This window comes from Peromyscus maniculatus, chromosome 4 (genome assembly GCF_049852395.1).
Source record: "Peromyscus maniculatus bairdii isolate BWxNUB_F1_BW_parent chromosome 4, HU_Pman_BW_mat_3.1, whole genome shotgun sequence".
Taxonomy (NCBI): Eukaryota; Metazoa; Chordata; class Mammalia; order Rodentia; family Cricetidae; genus Peromyscus; species Peromyscus maniculatus.
The window spans coordinates 10,194,105-10,215,025 of record NC_134855.1 but is presented as its reverse complement, the minus strand read 5'-3'; the positions used below and the strand labels follow the sequence as shown (position 1 = coordinate 10,215,025).

The 20,921-nt window shown below is 49.3% G+C and overlaps 1 protein-coding gene and 1 long non-coding RNA gene across 13 annotated transcripts in view; one reads left to right on the top strand and one right to left on the bottom strand.

Annotated features, from left to right (window-relative positions):
* Positions 1-20,915, bottom strand: part of Zer1 (zyg-11 related cell cycle regulator) — a 40,013-nt gene extending 19,098 nt beyond the window's left edge. For 2 of the 12 annotated variants that reach the window (XM_042274982.2, XM_076569012.1), the window contains exons 1-2: positions 8,383-8,522; positions 1,389-1,533 (exon numbers count right to left, since the gene is read on the bottom strand). The gene's annotated coding sequence lies outside the window, so the exon portion shown is untranslated. Of the gene's footprint in view, positions 1-1,388; positions 1,534-8,382; positions 8,683-20,611 lie in introns of those variants that run through there. The other 10 variants (XM_006983399.4, XM_076569014.1, XM_006983397.4 and 7 more) reach the window with 8 other exon arrangements.
* LOC143272831 (uncharacterized) lies at positions 10,029-12,920 on the top strand. Its single transcript, XR_013050417.1, has 2 exons — positions 10,029-10,755; positions 11,812-12,920. It is a non-coding gene; the product is annotated as an uncharacterized LOC143272831 (long non-coding RNA).
* Positions 20,916-20,921: the final 6 nt, after the last annotated feature.

The following is a 20,921-nucleotide window of genomic DNA, read 5'->3' as shown; positions in this document are numbered from 1 at the left end:
ATTGGCACCAATGGAAGGAGATCTGGATGCATCCCGATGATAAGCCAGCTCGTACAGTACCAACGCCGGCTGCAGTGACGGCAGACTGAACCTTCATATTATACTCAGGTGAACAAGAGGCAGTTCTGGGGCTGGAGAGATGGCACAGGGGTTCAGAGTCTGTACAACTCCTACAGAGAAGCTGCATTTACTTCACTGTGTGAGGTATGGGCTCTGTGCAAGGACTACTACACTATGTACGTAGACAACCTGAGCCTCCATAGATGGGGTTCCAACCCAGGGAATCAATTCCCTGTGGATACTGAACTTCAGACAAGTCTCAGCGTTTTGAGATGGAGCACAGTGGTAGAGGCCATGCTTACTATGTATGAGGCTCTGGGCTCAATCTCTGACATTCCCCCCAAAAGTAGAGGTTCTGTGGCCGACTTCATTCTGTAATTCACTGGGAAACAATGTCAGCTCTCCAGATCACAGTGTCCTCATGTAGAAAGGTGAGGACGATAATTCTCGTGCCAGGGCTGGAGGAGCTGAGGAGATAGTGCTGGGAAATGCTTCCCACAGCACACACACACACACAGCAAACGAGGCTCTGTTATGTCTGACAGATAAGGAAACTCAAGCTCCGAGACTCAAGGCCACTCTGTACAAGCGGGGCTCCTTGGCTCCGTCACATCATCCCTGAGAGCAGTGGTTCTCAACCAGTAATCATGACCCCTTTGGGGGTCGAATGACCCTTTCACAGGGGTCACTTAAGACCATCTATCAACACAGATATTTATATTACGTTACATAGCAGTAGCAAAATTACAGTTATGAAGTAGCAACAGAAATAATTTTATGGTTGGGGGTCACCACAACAAGAGGGACTGTATTAAAGGGTCCCAGCATTAGAAAGGTTAAGAACCACTGCCCTAGGAGGAAAGTTCCAAAGGTGTGTGGGCTCAGCATTGCCCAGCTTCTGGGCACCCTGTGTCCACTCCTGAGCCTTCTATGATACTCAGGCCATGGAGCCAGAGGCAACATTGCTTGCACTGGGGAGGCTGAGGCAGGAGGACCACAAGTTCAGGACCAGCCTGAGCAACTTAGCGAAGCCCTGTATTAATAAAATAAAAAATGTGGGGCAGCTCAGTGGTAGAGCACTTGCCTAGCATGTGCGAGACACCAGGTTCCATCTTCAGTGGGAAAAAATTAAAAATCAGCTATTCTTTGGCCGTTGCTGCTTTTAAGATATATTTCATTTTCTTTTATAGACAGGATCTCACTATGTAGACCTGATTGGCCTGGAGCTCTCTAGGTAAACCAGGATGGCCGCGAGCTCACAGAGGTCTTCCCGGCCCCGCTGGAATTAAAAGTAGGTGCCACTACGCCCACCCTGGATGTAAACTTACGTATACCGCGTGTGGAGGGCAGGCGGGCCTGCGTGCATGAGTACAGGTGCTCGTGGAGGCCAGAAGAGGAGGACAGCGTCCCCAGCTGGAGTCACAGGCCCCTGAGAGCGGCTTGATGCACGTGCTCGGGACTGAATTCAGGTCTCTGTAAGAAGAGCATGCACTTTTTTTTTTTTTAAATAAATCAGTTTTTTTTTTCTTAGATTTATTTATATTCTTTTAGATACGTAATTGTTTTGCTTGCATGTATGTCTGTGTACCACCTGCATGCCTGGTGCCCCTGAAGGTCAGAAGCGGGCACTGGATGCCCTGGAACTGGAGTTATGGATGGTTGTGAGCTGCCATGTGGGTGCTGGGACTCAAACAATGCTCTCTCAACTGCCGAGCCCTCTCGCTAACCCAGGAGGAGCACGCGCTTTGAACCGCAGAGCCATCTCTGAGGCCCTGTTACTTTTCCTTTTCTTTTTTTCTTTAAAGACGGCGCTCGAGATTCTCACTGCCACCTTCTGCCAAGCGGCTCTCCCTTCTGTGCCAAGCAGGGTCTGTTCTTCCTAGACCCAGGCCTCCCACGAGGCCCATGCCCAGCAGGCCCGGTGCCAATGTAACACTCCCCGGGGACGGCCCAATGGTGGGGTTGCCTGGACCTCGGCACGCCCTCCCTCCCTGGCAGGCCTGCCGGAATGACAGCCTGGCCTTCTCCCTGCCGGCACTGGGGAAGGAGGCCAGGCCTGCTCGGGACCCGGCTTCTGGCCTCCTCAGTTCAGTGACCCCCCAGCCTACCTCCTCCACTGATGGCTCGAGGCCCTAGGTCTAGTCACCTGCAGCCCCACACCTAGTTCCTTCTGTCTACTGGGACTGTCCAGTTTCAACCAATGATTTCCTTTACCCCGAGAGTCCCTACAACTGTCCATCCCCATTCATGTCCTGCCTCTACGAAGCAGCTCCTGGCCACTCAGCGCACCGAGTTCTCTTACGGGCTCACTCCATCACCCCAGTGTCCGGGAGGCATCGCTGTCCTGTCAGCATGTTCCTGACTCAGTCCAGGGTCCCATGACCTCAATCCAGGTTCTAGTTCACTCCTCTTGCTTCCATGGTAGACAGAGGACAGATAGATATGTTTCCTTCTTTTTTCTCTTCTCTTCTCTCTCTTTCTTTTTTTAAGATTTTTGGTTTTTCTAGACAGGGTTTCTCTGTGTAGCCCTGGCTGCCCTAGAACTTGCAGACCAGGCTGGTCTCGAACTCACAGAGATCCACCTGCCTCTGCCTCCCGAGTGCAGGCTGTCTGTTTCTGCAGTGCTTCCCTGTGACTGTGAACCTAGCCATGAACTCCTGAGGGCACAGGTCCTCTACTGAACAAGCCAGACAAGGCCCTGCCTGTAGGAAAGAAACATCCTGGCACTACGAGGAGACAGCCACCTAAGAAGAACACAGATACAGTCACATCACTGGGCCAGAGCTCTGACGGACGGGGAAGGGAGGGCCTGTGTCCACTCTGTGCTGCGGTGTCAGGGCAGGCTTGACATTTATCGGAGACCCCAGAGATGAGCCCTCGCTAGTCCTGGAGGGGAGGAAGGAGAGGATGTGCAGTGACTGAAAGGACGGGGTACAGGGCATGCAGGGAAGGGGTACTGCCCAGGGGTACTGAACTCCCAGCGCAGGGCCTGAGGGAAGGGAAGTGTTAACAAATGCCATGGCAGGAGCCACAAAGGACTGCAGGATCTGAGTCTCATGAGGCTGAGCCTGAGTCCCCGTCTCCAGAACACTGCTGAATCCCCACGGGCCACAGCGGGACCTGTGGCTGCCGGGGAGAGAGCTACCTCCCCTGCTCTAACTGGGCTGCACACGTTGAAGGGATGCCACAATACCAGTTGCCCAGGTCATCGGAGGCCTCCAGAGAACACACTGGGTGGATGCTGCCACCTGTGGTCACCTCCTCGAGGAACTGACCCTGCAGCGGTGGGGCGGGGGGTGTCCCGGGTGAGCTGAGGAGGAAGGAGCTGCCCTCATCTGGCACCAAAGCCTGGAGGGCTCAGAACACCCTCCCCTCCACCCCTTGGAGCCTTAAGGATCTCCACTCTCACGACAGGTTCCAGCCATCTGGAGTTCTGGCAAGTGGGGACTCTGATACTGATGACTACCAGAGGAGGAGAACCCCGTGTCTCTTTTCTTACAGGCTCTTTAGGACATGCAGGGAGAAAAGATGGAGAAAAACAACAGCAGCCCAGGCAGCCGCCCCCGCTTCACCATCTCCATGCTGGGCGCTTCCAGACGGATACCCAGCTCCTTCCAGAACTGACTTCCTACCAGTTTCCTATTTAACCAGCCAAACATCACAGCCCAGTACCTTGTACCAATAGAGAGCTATTCATTTGCATAACAATTTGTCTATGACCCTCCCCCCAGCTGCCAGCTCGGGAGGACCGACTGGCGGCTTGCACCCACGCCTACATCCTTGGTGCCTACTAGTGCCTGGCATTTAGGCGGAACAAAGGTTTGCTGTTGCCAGGATTACCTCACGATGGTACTCTGAGGTAGAGACTGCTGCTAGTCATTTGCTGATGAAGACACTGAGAGGCCCACAACTAACACATAAGTAGCCTGAGATAGCCACTGACTTTGGGTAAGGGTGTAAAATCTAAACCCACCAATCGCTCTCTTCCATTCATCCAGCAACCAGCTAGAGAAATAGAGTGACCAATGTTCAGAGGAAGGAGCAAGGGACCCCAGCAGCAAACGCCCTGACACCTAGAGAACAGAGTCTGGGGAGCCAGAAGATCCGAACCTTGGAGCGGCACCCACCCTGTGAAATGTTAACCCGTAAGCTCCCCAGACAAATGCCCTACTTACAGCTGAATGCTTTCCAGGAAGGATGGATCCTGGGCTAGGGATTAGGGACAGAAAGCTGCTGGGACAATAGTCCAGACAAGTGCTGGGGGAACTCTAGCGGACAGAGGCACAGGTGAGGACTGGAGATGGGTGTCTACAGAGACTAAGTCCTGGGAAGACACCGAGCGAGGGAGGCAAGCACATCCCACTAGGCTGCTGGTATCTCTCTTCCTAAGGAACAATGAACAAATACTGGGGGGGGAGGGGGGGGACTGGGGCAAGCTGAGAGCCACACTGCTTGGGTTCCATTTGTGTGAGCAAACTTACTAATGCCCATGCTGCTCAGCACTCGCTAGGCACCAGCTCCCCATGGGCACAGGAGGCAGGGTCCTATCTACAGTCTGCAGGTGTGGCAGCTGAGGCTGCGTGCCAAGGAGTCTGCACAGCGCTGTGTAGATACATAGATCCGTGCTCTCCACTCATCAGGGCAAGCCCGAGGGTTTTAACCTTTCCAGCTATCTTCTCAGTGGGGTCACCCACGATGTCTTACGCAAGCCTCAGTTTCCCTTCTGTGCCATCATTACATTCTTTCAACTCCATGCATCCTTGCCTAATGACCACTGATGATCTGGTTTTGTGGTAGCAATTCCATGGGCACCATGGGCCAGGAGGACTAGAAGCTTCCTAAAAGTAGGGACCCTATAGAGTCACAGGACCTTCATTATACAATAAATGAATGACGCTAGCTGAGACCCTCCTGTCTCTCTCCCCATCTCTGGGATTACAAGTGCGCGTTACCATACTGCTTGGTTTTTGTTTTTTCCAAGACAGGGTTTCTCTATGTAGCCCTGGCTGTCCTGGAACTCACTGTAGACCAGGCTGGCCTTGAACTCAGAGAGATCCACCTGCCTCTGTCACCCGAGTGCTAAGATTAAAGGTGTGCGCCACCACCTCCAGACCACCATACAGCTTTGTGTGGGTGCTGGGGATCGAACTCAGGTCCTCATGCCAAGTATTTTCACTGTTTGAGCCATGTCCCCAGCTCTTTGTTCACTTCTGAAGCCAGAAAACCAGCACCAGTGAAGGAACCAGGTTTTATGTTAATCTCCAAATAGCTGACTCTACAGGGGTCTCTGAGCTCACATTTTCGGGGTCAAGAACAGCTGAAGCACCCAGGCTGAACAAAAAACAGTGAAAGCAGAGGCCGGTAGGATGGCTCAGTGGTTAAGTGGTGCTGGCTGCCAAAGCTCAAAACCCAAGTTCGAACCCCAGGTCCTTCATGGTGGAAAGAGAGAGCCGATGCTCATAAATTGTCCTCTGACCTCCACACCTGTGCTGTGGTGCTTCAGTCAGTAAATGTTAAAAACAAACACACACCTGGAGGCAAAGAGCACCCCGGTGCCTGGTGGGCCAGCTGCACCTGCGGAAGCCCCGCGGCACCAACAGGAAGTGCTCTTCAGTGCTGCAGAGCGTCAGCCAAGGACTGATCCTTCTCCATCCTATGTCTCATTTCATCCCCCACACCCTCCAGAGTCAGCAGGGGCAAGAGGACAACATTCTCAGTGTAAAGATGGGAAAATCGAGGTCCAGCGGGAACAAAGGATTCACGAAAGGACATATAATAAGTGGTGGCAGACCTGTGCTGGACCCTGTTCACCAGGTAGCTAGTTTGGGGTTCCCCGGGTCATAGAAGCTTTCTCTGTCATTTAGGCTCCAGTCTTCGAAGTGCTCTAACTTTACACATTTACATTTTACTTTTGTAGTGCTTGGGATGGACCCCAGTGGTTTATGCATGCTAGGCAAGCAGTTAATCACCGAGCCACACCTTCTGTCCCTTGCCCTTGCATTTTTAAATCCAACTGCTCAGCCTATGACCCAGGCCTGATGATGTAGTCAGGCTCAAGGGGTGAGGAGAAAGGTCTGGGACTGTTCTCCTCAAAGGCTGCAAATTTCAGCCTGTGCCAGGTACCTCCAGGATCCCCAGCCTCTGCCTGAAACCTGGCCACACACTCGATGCCAGAGCTCGGCCCAACAAACACCATCCTTCCCAGTCTACAAGTCACAGACAGCACTGTCATTTTGTTATGTGACAGAATGGGGACTCTTGGGGCTTGATTTCCAAAGTCCTCATTGGGTCAGGAATGGTGTAGCATATTGTCCCCACCCTCAGGGGGCAGAGGCAGGTGAATCTCTTTGAGTTCAAGACCAGCCTGGTCTACAGAGTGAGTTTGAGGCTGGCCTTGTCTACATGCAAATGCCTCAAAATGAACAAACAAATAAAAATGTAAGGACCACCAGCTAGAGTTGGTGGCCCATGTCTGCAATCCCAGCACTTGGGAGGCTGAGGAGGGCTGCTGTGAGTCCAAGGTCAGTCAGCCTAGCTACAGGAGACCTTACCTAAAAAAAAAAAAAAAAAGAAAAGAAAAGAAAAGAAAAAGAAAACAAACGAACAGGGGGCTGGAGAGATGGCTCAGTGGCTAAGAGCACTGACTGCTCTTCCAGAGGACCCGGGTTCAATTCCCAGCACCCACATGGCAGCTCACAACTGTCTGTAACTCCAGTTCCAGGGGACCCTCAGACAGACATACATGCAGGCAAAACACCAATGCACATAAAATAAAAATAAATAAATTATTAGAAAAAAAGAAAGAAAACAAACAAACAAAGAAAAAGCCAAGGCTAAGCTCTCAGCCCTCCCTGGAGGACACACCATTACTTTTACCAGTGAGGGATGTCGTAAGAGTCTACATAGCCCCCTCCAGTATTCCTACAAATTCTATGAGCTGGGGAATCAGCCAGAGCAGGGCCACACTGGTTGGTGCTAGAACGCAGGGCTGTGTGGTGGCCGGTACTACTGTCACCTACCCCACCACACTGCCACACACGCACTCCAACTTAGCAGTCCTATTCTACAGGCGGAAAGACTGAGGCACAAGGTCACTTGCTCACATCCTTAGAACCAGGAAACAGTAGTGTGAATGACGTGCCTGCAGGGCTGTCTTTTAAAAGATTTCTGTCACTGATGGTCACTCAGAACAAAAGGCCAAAGTACAATGGTCACTTGTCACCTCAGACACATTTGCATTTTCTCCAACATTTTAACAATTACAGTCAACCCTGCATCCCAAGGCAGCCCCTAACTTGCTCCCTATTGTTTTTTGTTCCCAGTTGACTTCCTTACCACCCACTCTGCCTCCTCCATTCTGACCCCCTCCTCCATTCTGATCCCCGCAAGTTCCCCTCAGGCCCTTTGCACCTGCTGCTGGATGCTGTGCCCCCAGAAAGCTGGAATGACTTCCTGCCTCACTCATCTCTGCTCAGACAGCAACCTTATTAGAAACCTTCCCTGACCACTTTCTATAAAGAGGTCCCAGGCTCTGTCCCCCATGGTCCTTCCTGCTTTCCCTTTCTACATGACACTCACTATTACTATTTCACATGTAATAGTAACGACCCTTCCATCTGACAGCCACCTCTTGGTCTAAACATAGCTTCCTGTGACCCTTTTCAGTGCTATCTTCCATGGTCACTCTAACTCGAAACCCAAAGAGAAGCATTCTGTCAGAAACATCATCGAGCCAGCTTTTCCCAGGCATTAGGTGGTACCCCGTCGCCCCCCTTAATATTCTCTCACAAGGCACAAGCAAACACGGGAAATCTCTGACTCTGGTTAAAGAGCAGCCAAACCAAGTTCCACCCAGAGCTGGGCTGGCCAGACCAGCCAGCTCCACTTTCACGTCACCTATGGGCGCCCTTGGTCTTCAGTTTGCAAGCCCACCCGCCCTTTCCCGACCCTGTTGCACCCTCTTGCACCGCGCCACCCCATTTTGGGAGCCGATCCAGAAGTCAAACCATCCTTAAGCTTTTAAGTAGCACGGCTTGGGGGTTGGAAGGAGACCTAAGCTCATCCAACAGGTAGGAGGGGCAGAGGCCGGCCTTCTAAGCCCTGCATTGATTCCCCCATCTTGCACGAACGAGCGTCGTTCTCCTTGTGGAGAGAGCTCAATTTTCAAGGCAGGTTCCTCAGACCTGGGCGGGAGGCGACAAGAGCCCTCCTACCCCTGGCCGAGGTGGACCTGCAAGGAGTCGCAGCGGCAATGCTTAGACCCTGAGGCGGGGGGAAGAGGAGGATGCAGGTACATCTCTCGGCTCGGCAGCTAGGACATACCCTGGGAGAGGGCGGCCCTCAGCGGGGAGACGGGATGCTTCGCAGGCTTACAGGCAGAGGCTGCGGCCCTGGGGAATCCGCTGCCAGAGCGCCGCAGGAGGTCGGATCCGGTCCGGGTCCGGGGCGGCGGGCGGGGCAGGGCGCGAATGCAGCGGCCGGAGCCCCGGACGGAGGCCGTTCCCTTGCCCTCGGGCCGCTGAGGGCCGTCGGCTGCTGGCTCCGGGCCCAGCCCCTCCCCCCCGATCCTGCTCCGACCGCTGGGAGAGCCTGTGGCTGCCGGTGTGCTGTCAACAAAGCGTCACTTCCGGGCCGCCCCTTAGCAACAGAGGAGGGGTACCCCGGTCGTGTCCCGCCGCGAATGCGGGCGGCGGCGGCCGAAGGTTCCGGGCCCTGCGGGCTGCTCCTGCCAGTTGTGGGGCCTGCGTCTCCCAAGTTAGCCTTCAGGGTCCCTTCCAGCGAAGGGCTGGCTCGCAAGGAGCAGGGTTCGGGACGGGACTGACTCCACCTTCGCTCGTCAGCGCTGACTCACCCGGCGTCCAATCCGACGTCTTTTGGGCAGTTCCACGCAAGCCACCACATTGCCCCTCAAGCGTGCTCCTCCCTCTCCCTCCAGAGAAGGGCCACTCACCCAGGAGCTGTCAGATAGCAAGCTGAGGCTGCCCTTGTCCCCTGCATTTCCCTCTAGCCACCTACGACCTCTTAACAGTTGCTTCTCTCTTCCTCCAATAGTGCCATACTTCTGTCCATCATCATTTTATCTTTCAAAATTTTTTTTTTTTTTTTTTTTTTTTTTGGTTTTTCGAGACAGGGTCTCTCTGTGTAGCTTTGCGCCTTTCCTGGAACTTCGCTCTGTAGACCAGGCTGGCCTCGAACTCACAGAGATCCGCCTGCCTCTGCCTCCCGAGTGCTGGGATTAAAGGCGTGCACCACCACCTCCCAGCCTCAAAAATTTTTATTATTTTTAATTACGTGTGTATGTGTGGGTGGGGGTATATGCACGTGACGGCAGGTGCCTACGGAGGCCAGAAGCCTCGGATTCCGTGGAGCTGAAGTTACAGGTGGTCTTAAGCCCCCCAAGTAGGTGCTGGGAACCGAACTATCTCTCCTACCTATCCTTCCTTTTAAGATAATGTTTTAATTTACATTTGTGCACCCATGTATGCATGTGTAGGGGTCAGAGGACTGTTTGCTAGAGATGGTTCTCTGCGCCCACCACGTGGGTTCCAGGTATCGAACCCGGTCCTCAATTTTGGTGTCAAGAACCCCTTCCTACCTGCTGAGTCATCTCACTGGCCCCCCTCATCATTTCTTCTCCTAACTTCTACCATGGCCTCCTAACACAAATCCTCTCATTCCTTCTGCAGTTCCACAGTCCAAGAGTGGGTTTTCCAAAACAAATCTCATCAGGGCGTGCAGACTCTCTTGATCTACCCTGACCCAGTCTCTCGGTCAATTGCTTCCTTCTGATCCCCTGTCCAGACAGTTCACAGTTTAAATCAGTTTTGGCTCTTTTCATCTCTGTCTCTTCATAGACTCAAACAATCAGGTGGTTAATTTAAACGTTTTTCTTACTGCCATCCACATCTGGTGTACTGGTCTCTGTTGGCATACTTCTTCTTGAGGAACTCTGGTGGGTGGGAGATGGGGAGGGGCGGGTGGAGGAAGGCGATGTTCATTCTCAAATCCAGGTCCTGAGGCATGCAGGAATTTTATCACAGAGCCATAAGCTTTCTTGTCAATGTACAAGAAAGGATGCTTATGCCTGGCAACAGTGGTGCACATCTTTGGTCCCAGCACTTGGAAGGCAGAGGCAGGTGGATCTCTGTGACTTTGAGGCCAGCCTTGTCTACAGAGTGAGTTCCAAGACAGCCAAGGCTACACAAATCCTGTCTAGATACTTTAAGCAGGAGAGTAAACCACTCAAAATAGTTTCAAGAAGCCCCTGAAACTGACCAGACTCACTAAGTCCTTCCCTGCTAGAGTAAACAATAAAAAGCTGAGAGTTCCTCTCAGAGGAGCTGAGCTGCAAAGATTCTCAGGGAAGAAAACTCTGAGAGCAGACCAAGGCCTGGAAGCAGAAACCAGCTGAACTGTCGGGAAGAGGTCTAGACCAGCTGAGACACCTGGAAAGGACACTCTCCAACCTGCTGAGCTGCCTGCAGGCTGTGCAGTGTGCCCCAGGTTCCCAGCTTTGTGAGCTGTCACCTGTGCTGGGGTGGGCCTTGGTGATGCAGCTGTCTGTGAGTCATTTCTGCTCCTGTGAGTAACCCCTCAACCACATTCCTCTAAGTAATCCCAGTAAAACTCACTGGCTCACCAGGTTGGACTGTGGTGGCATCTGTACTTTGGTTTGCCCTGAGTTCCTTATCTAGGGTGAGCAGATGTGTGTGTGTGTTCTCTCTCCCCAGGAGAACTTTTGTCCCACAACACTTGGTGTATGGCAAACCTAACCCAGCAGCATATTGAAACAATTCTACACCCATGACTGACTTAGTCAGGGTTACTATTGCTGGGATGAAACAAATGACCAAAAACAAGCTGGGGAGGAAAATGCTTATTGGACTTACATTTCCACATCATAGTCCATCACTGAAGGAAGTAAGGGCAGGAACTCAAACAGGGCAGGGGACTGGAGACAGGAGTTGATAAGGTATGGAGAGGTGCTGCTTACTGGCTCACTCTTCATGGCTTGCGCAGCTTTCTTTCTTTTTCTGTTTGATTTTTGTTTTTTGAGATAGGGTTTCTCTGTACAGCTCTGGCTGTCCTGGAACTCACCCTATAGACCAGGCTGGTCTCAAACTCAGAGATCTGCCTGCTTCTGCTGGGGTTAAAGGCATGCACCACTAAACTGGGCTTATGATCATATGGAGGCATTTTCTCAATTGAGTTTCCTTCCTTTCGGATGACTCTATCTTGTGTCAAGTTAACATAAAACTAGCCAGCACAATGACCAAGTAAGATTTATTCCTAGAATTCAAAGATGGCATCAATCATTCTAATATAGGCCATTGACATAAAGGAGGGGAAAAAACTGGTCAGTGGTGACGCACGCCTTTAATCCCAGCCCTCGGGAGGCAGAGGCAGGCGGATCTCTGTGAGTTCAAGGCCAGTCTGGTCTACAAAGTGAGTTCCAAGAAAGGCACAAAGCTACACAGAGAAACCTTGTCTCGAAAAACCAAAAAAAAAAAAAAAAAAAAAAAAAAAAAAAAAAAAAGATAAAAAAAATCCCAGCACTTGGGAGACAGAGGCAGGAGGATCTCTGAGTTCAAGGCCAGCCTGGTCTACAAATCAAGTTCCTGGACAGCCACAGATGTAGCATAAAGAAATCATGTCTTGAAAAAAAGAAGGAAAAAAAAAAGCTTCCTTAACTGATGATCATCCTCATAATTAAAGTAGAAACATACTGGAATAACTCACCCTTTCTTTCAGGATTAAAATGATTCAGGCTGTAGCGTCTCACCCTGTATATAATCCCAGCACTTGCGAAGTGGAGGCAGCAGGATCATCGGATGGTGTCCCAGGTCATACTTGGCTACATAAAGTCAGAGGTCAATCTAGGCTACCTGAGATCCTGTCCCCCACAAAACAAGCACTGAATTCGAGGCCAACCTGGTCTACCTAGAGAGTTCTAGGCCAGCCATGGTTACATGGTAAGGCATTGTCTCAAAAAGCAAGCTGAACACCGGGCGGTGGTGGCACACGCCTTTAATCCCAGCACTCGGGAGGCAGAGGCAGGCGGATCTTTGTGAGTTCAAGGCCAGCCTGGGCTACCAAGTGAGTTCCAGGAAAGGCGCAAAGCTACACAGAGAAACCCTGTCTCGAAAAACCAAAAAAAAAAAAAAAAAAAGCAAGCTGAACAAACACAAACTCCTCAGTTAAGTTGGACCGAAGAAAATTTTCTCAATATCATAAAGGCCAAATGAAAACTCAAGTTGACATCATACTTGTGAAAAACAGTCTTTACACTAAGATCAGGAAAAAGGCAAAAGTGCCCACTTCTTTCTACTCAGCACACGACTAGACATCCTCGCCAGAGGTTGAAAAAAGAAAGCTGGAAGAGAAGCTTATTTCTGATTGCAGATGACATAACTGTAGATCTAAGCCTTATTTCACAACATGTGAGAGTTGTAAAATACACTGTAGATCCAGGCGGCGGTGGTGGTACATGCCTTTAATCCCAGCACTCGGGAGGCAGAGGCCAGGTGAATCTCTGTGAGTTCGAGGCCAGCCTGGGCACCAGAGTGAGTTCCAGGACAGGCTCCAAAGCTACACAGAGAAACCCTGTCTTGAAAAACACAACAAAACAAAAAGATATGAAGTTGTAAGATACTATATAAAACACAAAATCTGTTGATTGTTTTGTACACTTGAACAACCTGAAAATATTTAAAAGTATGATGGGCTTGTTGGTGCATGCTTTTGATCGAAGAGGTAGAGGCAAGAGGACCTCTGTGAGTTTGAAACCAGACTAGCATACATAGCTAGTTCCACGCCAGCCAGGACTATATATTTGAGACCCTGTCTAAAAAAAAAGAAAATCTTTTTGTTTGTTTGTTTTCGAGACAGGGTTTCTCTGTGTTGTTCTGGTACCTGTCCTGGATCTCACTCTCACTCTGTAGACCAGGCTGGCCTTGAACTCACGGAGATCCAGGAGATCCGAGTAGTTCTGCCTCCAGAGTGCTAGGATTAAAGGTGTATGCCACCACTACCCAGCAATAAATACGTTTTGTAAAATGAATTTTTGTGGGCCAGGTATAATGTCACACGCCTTTAATCCCAGCACTCCTGAAGCAGAAGAATGCAGATCTCTGTAGGTTCAAGGCCATCCTGGTCTACATAACAAGTTCCAGGACTGTCATGGTGAGCAAGAGAGAGAGAGAGAGAGAGAGAGAGAGAGAGAGAGAGAGAGAGAGAGCTGTCTGCTCAGAATATCGTCATCAATCACTCTATTTTTGGAGACGGGTCTCTGAAACCTGAACCTGGAAGTTCATGAATTTGGTGCAACTTCAGATTTTTACATAGGTGCTGGAGATTTTTTTTTAATGATTAATCTAACTTTATTTTATGTTCATTAGTATAACCGTGTTGCATTCTCTGGAGCTGGAATTACAGATGGTTGTGAGCTGCCATGTGGGTGCTGGGAATTGAACCCAGGACCTCTGGAAGAACAGCCAATGCTCATAACAGCTGAGCCATCTCTCCAGCCTGGTGCTGGGGATCTTAACTCTGGTCTTCAGGTTTGTCTGGCAGGCGCTTTACTCAGTGAGCTTCCTCTCTAGCTGGCCTCATCAAGCATAGCTTGGTCCTGGAAACCTAACTGGGGTGGTAAGAGAATGAAGAAAGGGCAGAAACACGCTCAGAAAAGCTAGAATTGCTTGGGCTGTGCTCACTCTGAGGGAGCAGCAACTATGCACAGAGCCCTGGACTCTCAGCTCTTCTTTAACACACAGCACCAGGGAGGGGCTAGCTAGCCTGGTAGGAGGTCTCTGTAGACCAACAATGTCAAATTTCAGTCATCTGTGAGGGTCCAGGGTAGGCAGAGTTTCTCTGTGTCATGGTAGCTGCTCCTAAATAACCACTCAGAGACTTATTATTAATTATAAATGCTCGGCTGGTAGCTCAGGCTTATTACAAGCTAATGCTTACATTTTAAATTAACCCATATTTCTTATCTACCCTCTGCCTCATGGCGGTACCTTCTTTCAACACCGCACATTCATCTTGCTTCTCCTGAGACTCTGCCTTCCTTCCCAGAGTTCTTTCAGTTTGGCTTTCCTGCCTAACTTCTACTTGTCCAGCTATTGGCCAGTCAGCCAATGAGAGTAAACATATTTACAGTGTTCAGAGTTTGTTCCACAGCAGTCCAGTTTTTCCGCACACTGCCAAAATTTGCAGATGGACTGGAGGAAGGCCAGTTCTGAGCCTGGCCCATACTGGGAAGGCTTTACTCCTCCCATGGTCTGAGGCAGGCACCGCGTTCTTGACAAGCACGCTCATGCTCTATCAACAATACAGTCACGCAGGGCTTCTTCGGCTCCCCACAACAGCCAAAAAAGACAGAAAAATTAATTTAAATTTTTACTTTGTGTGGGGGTGGGCGGGTGCCACAGTTCAGTTGTGGAGATCAGAGGACAACTTTCAGGTGTGAATTCTCTCCTTCCACTGTGGGATCCATAGATGGAACCCGGGTTGTCAGGTTTGGGCGGGAACTGCTTTTAGCTATCCAGCATTCTCACCGGCTCCCCAAGGAGGAAACAGTTCATGGACAGTAACATCGAAAAGAATGAAACATTAAGAATAAAGTCAGAGGCTGGAGAGGCAGTCAACAAAAGTACATGTTGTTCTTACTGAGGGCCAGGGTTGTTCAGCTCCCAGAACCCATAGGCAGCTCACAGCCATGTGCAACTCCAGTTCCAAGGGATCCAATGCCCTCCTCTGACTTCCTTGGGCACCAGGAATGTATGTGATGCCCATACATACATGAAGGCAAAACACTCATACAAATAAATAGATGAATAAAATTAGCCAAAGAAGTGAAAAAAAACCTATACATTGAAAACTACGAAACAGTGCTAAAGTGAATGAAATACAAATAAATGGAAAGACACCCCATGTTCAGAGGCAGGAAAGTTTAGTACTGTTAGGATGGCAGTATTACCCAAATTGATCTACAAAGTAAGTACAAACTCTTTCAAACTCCTAATAGCAGTTTTAAAAAAATAGCAAAACCCATCAGGCTTTGTGGGTTGTGCTTGCAATACCAGAACAATGGGAGGCAGAGACACAAGTATAAGGAGTTCAAGCTATCCTTGGCTGTATAGTGAGTCTGAAGTCTCCTGAGCTACCAGAGCTCCTGTCTCAAAATAACCAAGGAAAGAAGGGAAGGAGGGAGGGATGGAGCAAAAGAAAGATTCACCTTAAGCCGGGCAGTGGTGGCACATGCTTTTAATCCCAGCACTCGGGAGGCAGAGGCAGGCGGATCTCTGAGTTTGAGGCCAGCCTGGTCTACAGAGTGAGTTCCAGGACAGCCAGGGCTACAGAGAAACCCTTCTGGAAAAACAATGAGAGATAGATAGATAGATAGATAGATAGATAGATAGATAGATAGATAGACAGACAGAGACACAGACAGAGACAGAGACACAAATGGGGGGTCAAGGAAAGAGTCACCTCAATATTTATATGGAATATCAGGGTTCACAGAAAAAACAAACTTGAAAAGATGAACAAAGTTGGTGGCTACATATATAAATCAAAACCACAATGAGCACAGGAAGATGAGGAGATGGCCCAGCTCTTAAGAGCACCCGCTGCTCTTGCAAAAGGACCTGGCTTCAATTCCCAGCACACATGGCAGCTCACAATAGTCTGTATCTCCATTTCCAAAGGATCCAACACACTGCCTCTCGTCTCTTTGGGCACTGCACACATGTGGTGCACAGACATAAATGTGGGTAAAACACCCACATACATAAGCAAACAAAACTCACAATGAGAGACCATTTTTCTCCTATAAGGGTGAATATGATTTCTTTTTAACAAAGAAGTGATAATAAGTGTTGACCAGAGTGTGGAGGGATTGGACTCAGCTATCTGGTGGGAACAGAGGGGGCACAGCTGTGATGGGATGCTGTGTCTCTCATCATACAGATTTAACCCATGATTCAGCCATTCTAGTTCTGAAAGCCAGGACAAATAACTGTATGTTGCTGTTTATTGCAATAGCCAGAAGACAGAAAGGATTGTCCTTCCTGGTTTGGTTGTGTTTGCCAGCCAGACTTCTGGCAGCCCCTGCTGACTCCTGCCTTGTCAGCAGCCAGGATCTCCTCACACCCACCTCAGTCCACCGATGTACATAGAGTGGAACATCACTCAGCCACAAAATAATGACATTCTTTTACATGCTGTAACAAGTGTGAACTTCCAAGTCATTATACTGTGCAATATGGGCCAGTAACACAAACAGAAGACCACAGCATGATTCCACTTGAACAATGACGGAAGAACACAGCTTCCGGAGGTGGAGATGGCTCAGTGGTTAAGACTATGTATTACTCTTCCAGAGGACTCAAGTTTAATTCCCAGAACCCAAAGGCACATTGGGTCCTGTGCCTCTGTTCTCCAGTGGCATCTGCATTCACGTGCACCCCCACATGCAGACACACACACACCTAATTAAAATCACAATAAAATCCTAAAAGAACAGCACAGGCTACATATCCCTGGCTGTCTGGAATTCGCTCTGTAGGCCAGGCTGGCCTCAAATTCACAGAGATCTGACTGCCTCTGCCTCTCAAGTGTTGGGATTGAAGGCATGTGCCATCACTGTCCAGCTGGATTCATACAATTTAAAGAAGTAAATTCTATAGTTTGTGATCTTATCTCAATGAAACTTTTTAAATATGTTCAAATTTTAGCAAAATTAATTATCAGTTAAATGCCTCTAAGATTCAACTTCACTAACCATTCATTCTCAGAAAATGAATCTGGGGCGGGGGTGGGACTGGGGAGACAATGCAGAGGTTAAAAGCACTGGCTGCTCTTCCAAGGATGGGGATTCAGTTCCCAGCTCCCCCATGATGACTCACAACCATCTTAATTCTAGTTCCAGGGATCTGATGCCCTCTTCTGGCCTCTCCTGGTACTGCATGTGATGTGATGTGTGTGTGTGTGTGTGTGTGTGTGTGTGTGTGTGTGTGTGTGTGTGTGTGTGTGTGTGGTGTGTGTGCGGTGTGTGTATAGGCAAAACTCAAATTTATAAAATAAAATTTAAAAATCTTAAACAAAAGTTTGCATCCTTTAAAAATTTGTTTCTGCATGTTACAGAAATGATTTGTAGTGATGCATTTGTGCTGGAGGGATGGCTCAGTAGTTAAGAGCACTGGCTTCTCATAATGAGAACTAGGGTCTGGTTCCCAGCACCTACACAGTGGCTGACAACCATCTGTAACTCCAGCTCCAGGAGACCCGATGCCCTCTTCTGGCTTCAACAGGCACTAGGCATGCATGTGGTATATAGACATACATGCAGGCAATAATAAAATAATAAAAATAATAAATAACAATAAAAGTGTTATGTTTGGGTGTCAAATTAACAAAGGGTACTCTTGTGGTGGTTAATTGTGATTATCTAAAGGATTAGATTAAGAAACTCCTGGCCGGGCGGTGGTGGCGCACGCCTTTAATCCCAGCACTCGGGAGGCAGAGGCAGGCGGATCTATGTGAGTTCGAGGCCAGCCTGGACTACCAAGTGAGTCCCAGGAAAGGCGCAAAGCTACACAGAGAAACCCTGTCTCGAAAAACCAAAAAAAAAAAAAAAAAAAAAAAAAAAAAAAAAAAAAAAAAAAAAAAAAAAGAAACTCCGAGGGGTTGTAGAGAGATGGTTCAGTGGTTAAGAGCACTTTATTGCTGCCGCAGAGGAACCCACTTTGGTTCCCAGCACACATTCAGGGCAGCTTACAGCATTTGTAACTCCAATTCCAGGGGATCCCACACCATCTTCTGAACCTGAAACATGGTATACAGACGCGTGTGCGCGCACACACACACACACAAGTAAATATAAAAATTAATATTTTTAAAAAGCAACTTACAGACATTTCTAAGGCATACTTCCGGGTGTGCCTGTGAGGATGTTTCCAGAGTTGGCTAAATGACAAGGGTAGGTCCACCCTGACTCTGGGCAGCAGCGTCCCATGGGCTGGAGTCTCAGAACAAAGGGGAAGCAGGAAAGTCACTGAGCTCCATCATTCCACCTGCCTGCTAGTTGACCATGACGTGAACTAACTTCCTGCTCTGAGCTCCCGGCCGTGATGGACTGAATTCTCTGAAGCCTTGAGCTGAAATAAAGCTTTCCTAAACTGTCCATGTCAGGTATTTTATCTCAGTGATAAAAAGAAATGAATGCAGGGCTGGAGAGATGGCTCAGTCAGGAAGGACACTTGCTTTGTGAGCAGAACCACTGTGTTCAAATAGCCCACACCCATATAAAAAGCCATGCATGGCTGCGTGTACCTGCAACTCCAGGCCTGCAGAGCTTGGTGGACCCTGAGCCTGGTCACCTCGCCTAGTTTGAAAGAGCAAGGTTCTGGTTAAGGGAGACACCGTCTCAAGGCAATAAGGCACAGTGATTGTGGTGGTTTAAAAGAGACTATCTCCCAAAGGCTCTGTATTTGAAAACTTGGTTTCCAGTCCATGGTGCTATTTGGAGAAGCTTAGGAGGTGTGGCATTGCTGATGGAAGCAGGTCACTAGGGGCAGGTGCTGAGAGCTTCAGGATTCCAACCGCCTCTGGTGTGCCCCCCCCCCTCTCCTTTCATTTTTATTTTATTTTATTTTTTTTTTGAGACAGGTTTTGTATGTGTATGTGTGTGTGTAGCCCTGGCTCTCCTAGAATTAGCTTTGTAGACCAGGCTGGCCTCGAACTCAAGAGAGCTGCCTGCCTCTGCCTCCCGAGTGCTGGGATTAAAGGTGTGTGCCGCCGCCGCTGCCACCGCCACCACTACTACCCAGTTCCTTAATTTTTTGTAGATTCATTTTATTGTTTTATGTGTATGATTTTATGTATGTGCACTATGCGCATGCCTGGTGCCCTTGAATGCCTGGTGCCAGAAAAGGGCTTCAGATCCCCGGGAACTGGAGTTACAGACTGTTGCAAGCTGCTCTATGGGTAACGAGAACTGAACTCAGGTCCTCTGCAAGAGCAACAAGCACTTTTTTTGTTTGTTTGTTTTTAGAGACAGGGTCTCTCTGTGTAGCCCTGGCTGTCCTGGAACTTGCTTTGTAGACCAGGCTGGCCTTGAACTCACAGAGATCTTCCTGCCTCTGCCTCCCGAGTGCTGGGATTAAAGGTGTGCGCCACCATTGCCTGGCTGGCAACAAGTACTCTTAACTGCTGAGTCGACTCTCCAGCCCTACTCTCTCTTTGTGCTTGTGCTTCAAGATATGAGCTCTAGCTCGCTGCCCGTCTGCCGGTGGCTGCCTGCTGCCAAGCCTCCCTGCCATGATGGCGATGGAACCATAATCCCAAATAAACCCCCCTTTTTTCTCTATGACGTGTCCTGGTCATGGTATTTTGTCACAGCAAGAGAACAGTAACTAAGACAGAAGTTGGTACCAGGATTGGGGTGATGCTGCAACCAACCTGAACATGTTGTTTCTGGAGGAATATGGGAAACTTTGGGACTTGGAACTAGAAAATTGTGAGCCTGCTCTATTGGCCAGTGAAGTCCTAGTGGCCAGGAACATGAAAATCAGAGGAGCTGAGAAGTGGTGTCGTCCAACATTAAAGTCTTCATTGGCTGTTAGAAAAAACTAAGACGTGCAATTATGAATGTGTGTGTGTGTGTGTGTGTGTGTGTGTGTAGAGGAACTTGAGATGGACTTCTGAAATGTTGATTTCTCTCCTACCTTTACTTTTAATATTTAGTTAGTTAGTTAGTTAGTTTTTTCAAGACAGTTTTTTTTTCCCCCGAGACAGGGTTTCTCTGTGTAGTTTTGGTGCCTGTCCTGGATCTCACTCTGTAGACCAGGTTGGACTGAGCTGGCCTTGAATTTACAGAGATCCACCTGCCTCTACCATCCCCAGCTCTCTTTACTAAAAAATATTGTGTAAGGGCTGGAGAGATAGTTAGCAGTTAAGAGCACTGGCTTTTCTTACAGAAGGCCTAGTTCACTTTCCAGCACCCTTATGATGGCTCACAGCTGTCTACAACTCCAGGTCCAAGGAATCCAACACCGTCTTCTGACCTCTGGGCAGGTAAGAGATGCACAGACATACATGCAAGCAAAGCACCCATCCATATACTTTAAAAAAATGTGTGTATGTGTGCAAATATGTGTGGGAACATGTATGTGCACAGTGTGCATGTGTGACCTAAAAGTCAGTTGTCTTCCGTGATCACCCACCATTTTATTCTTTGAGGGTAGTCTAGGGAGCCAGTTTGCCCCATCACCTTGCACATGCAGGGATTACCATCTCCGCCCCTCGGCTCTTACATGAGTTCCATGGATCCAAACATGCAAGCGCGTTATTCCTTCAACTATCAACGTCGAATTCACTTCTACCAGAGGACAACTTTGAACTTCTGATCTTCCTGCTTCCACCTCTCTCAAGAGCCGCATCCCCACGCATGCATCCCCACATCCAACTACAACAACTACAAGCGGTGCTGGATCGGAAACCCAGGCGAAGGGCATGCCAGGCAAGCCCTCTACCAGCAGAACCTCACCCTCAGAAATTCTGTTTATGAACTCCCAAAGGCAAGGAAACACCGAGCTGTACTCCGGCTTCTCCAAGCGGTACTTACTGAGCCACACGGTCATTTCCATAAGGACTCAGTATTGAACAAGACCACACCCGGGGACTGGATCCAGTTCACCAAGCAACTGCGCCGCGGTTAATGACAGGGAGCGAGAGAGATTGACAAGTGTATTACGTAGCCAGAAACCGAGGCCCAGGGCCGGCGGCCAGCGCGCTCACGGGCTGCCCTGGCGCTCAGCGCAGGGGTTTGCCTGGCCTGAAAGCCGCCCCGCGTCACG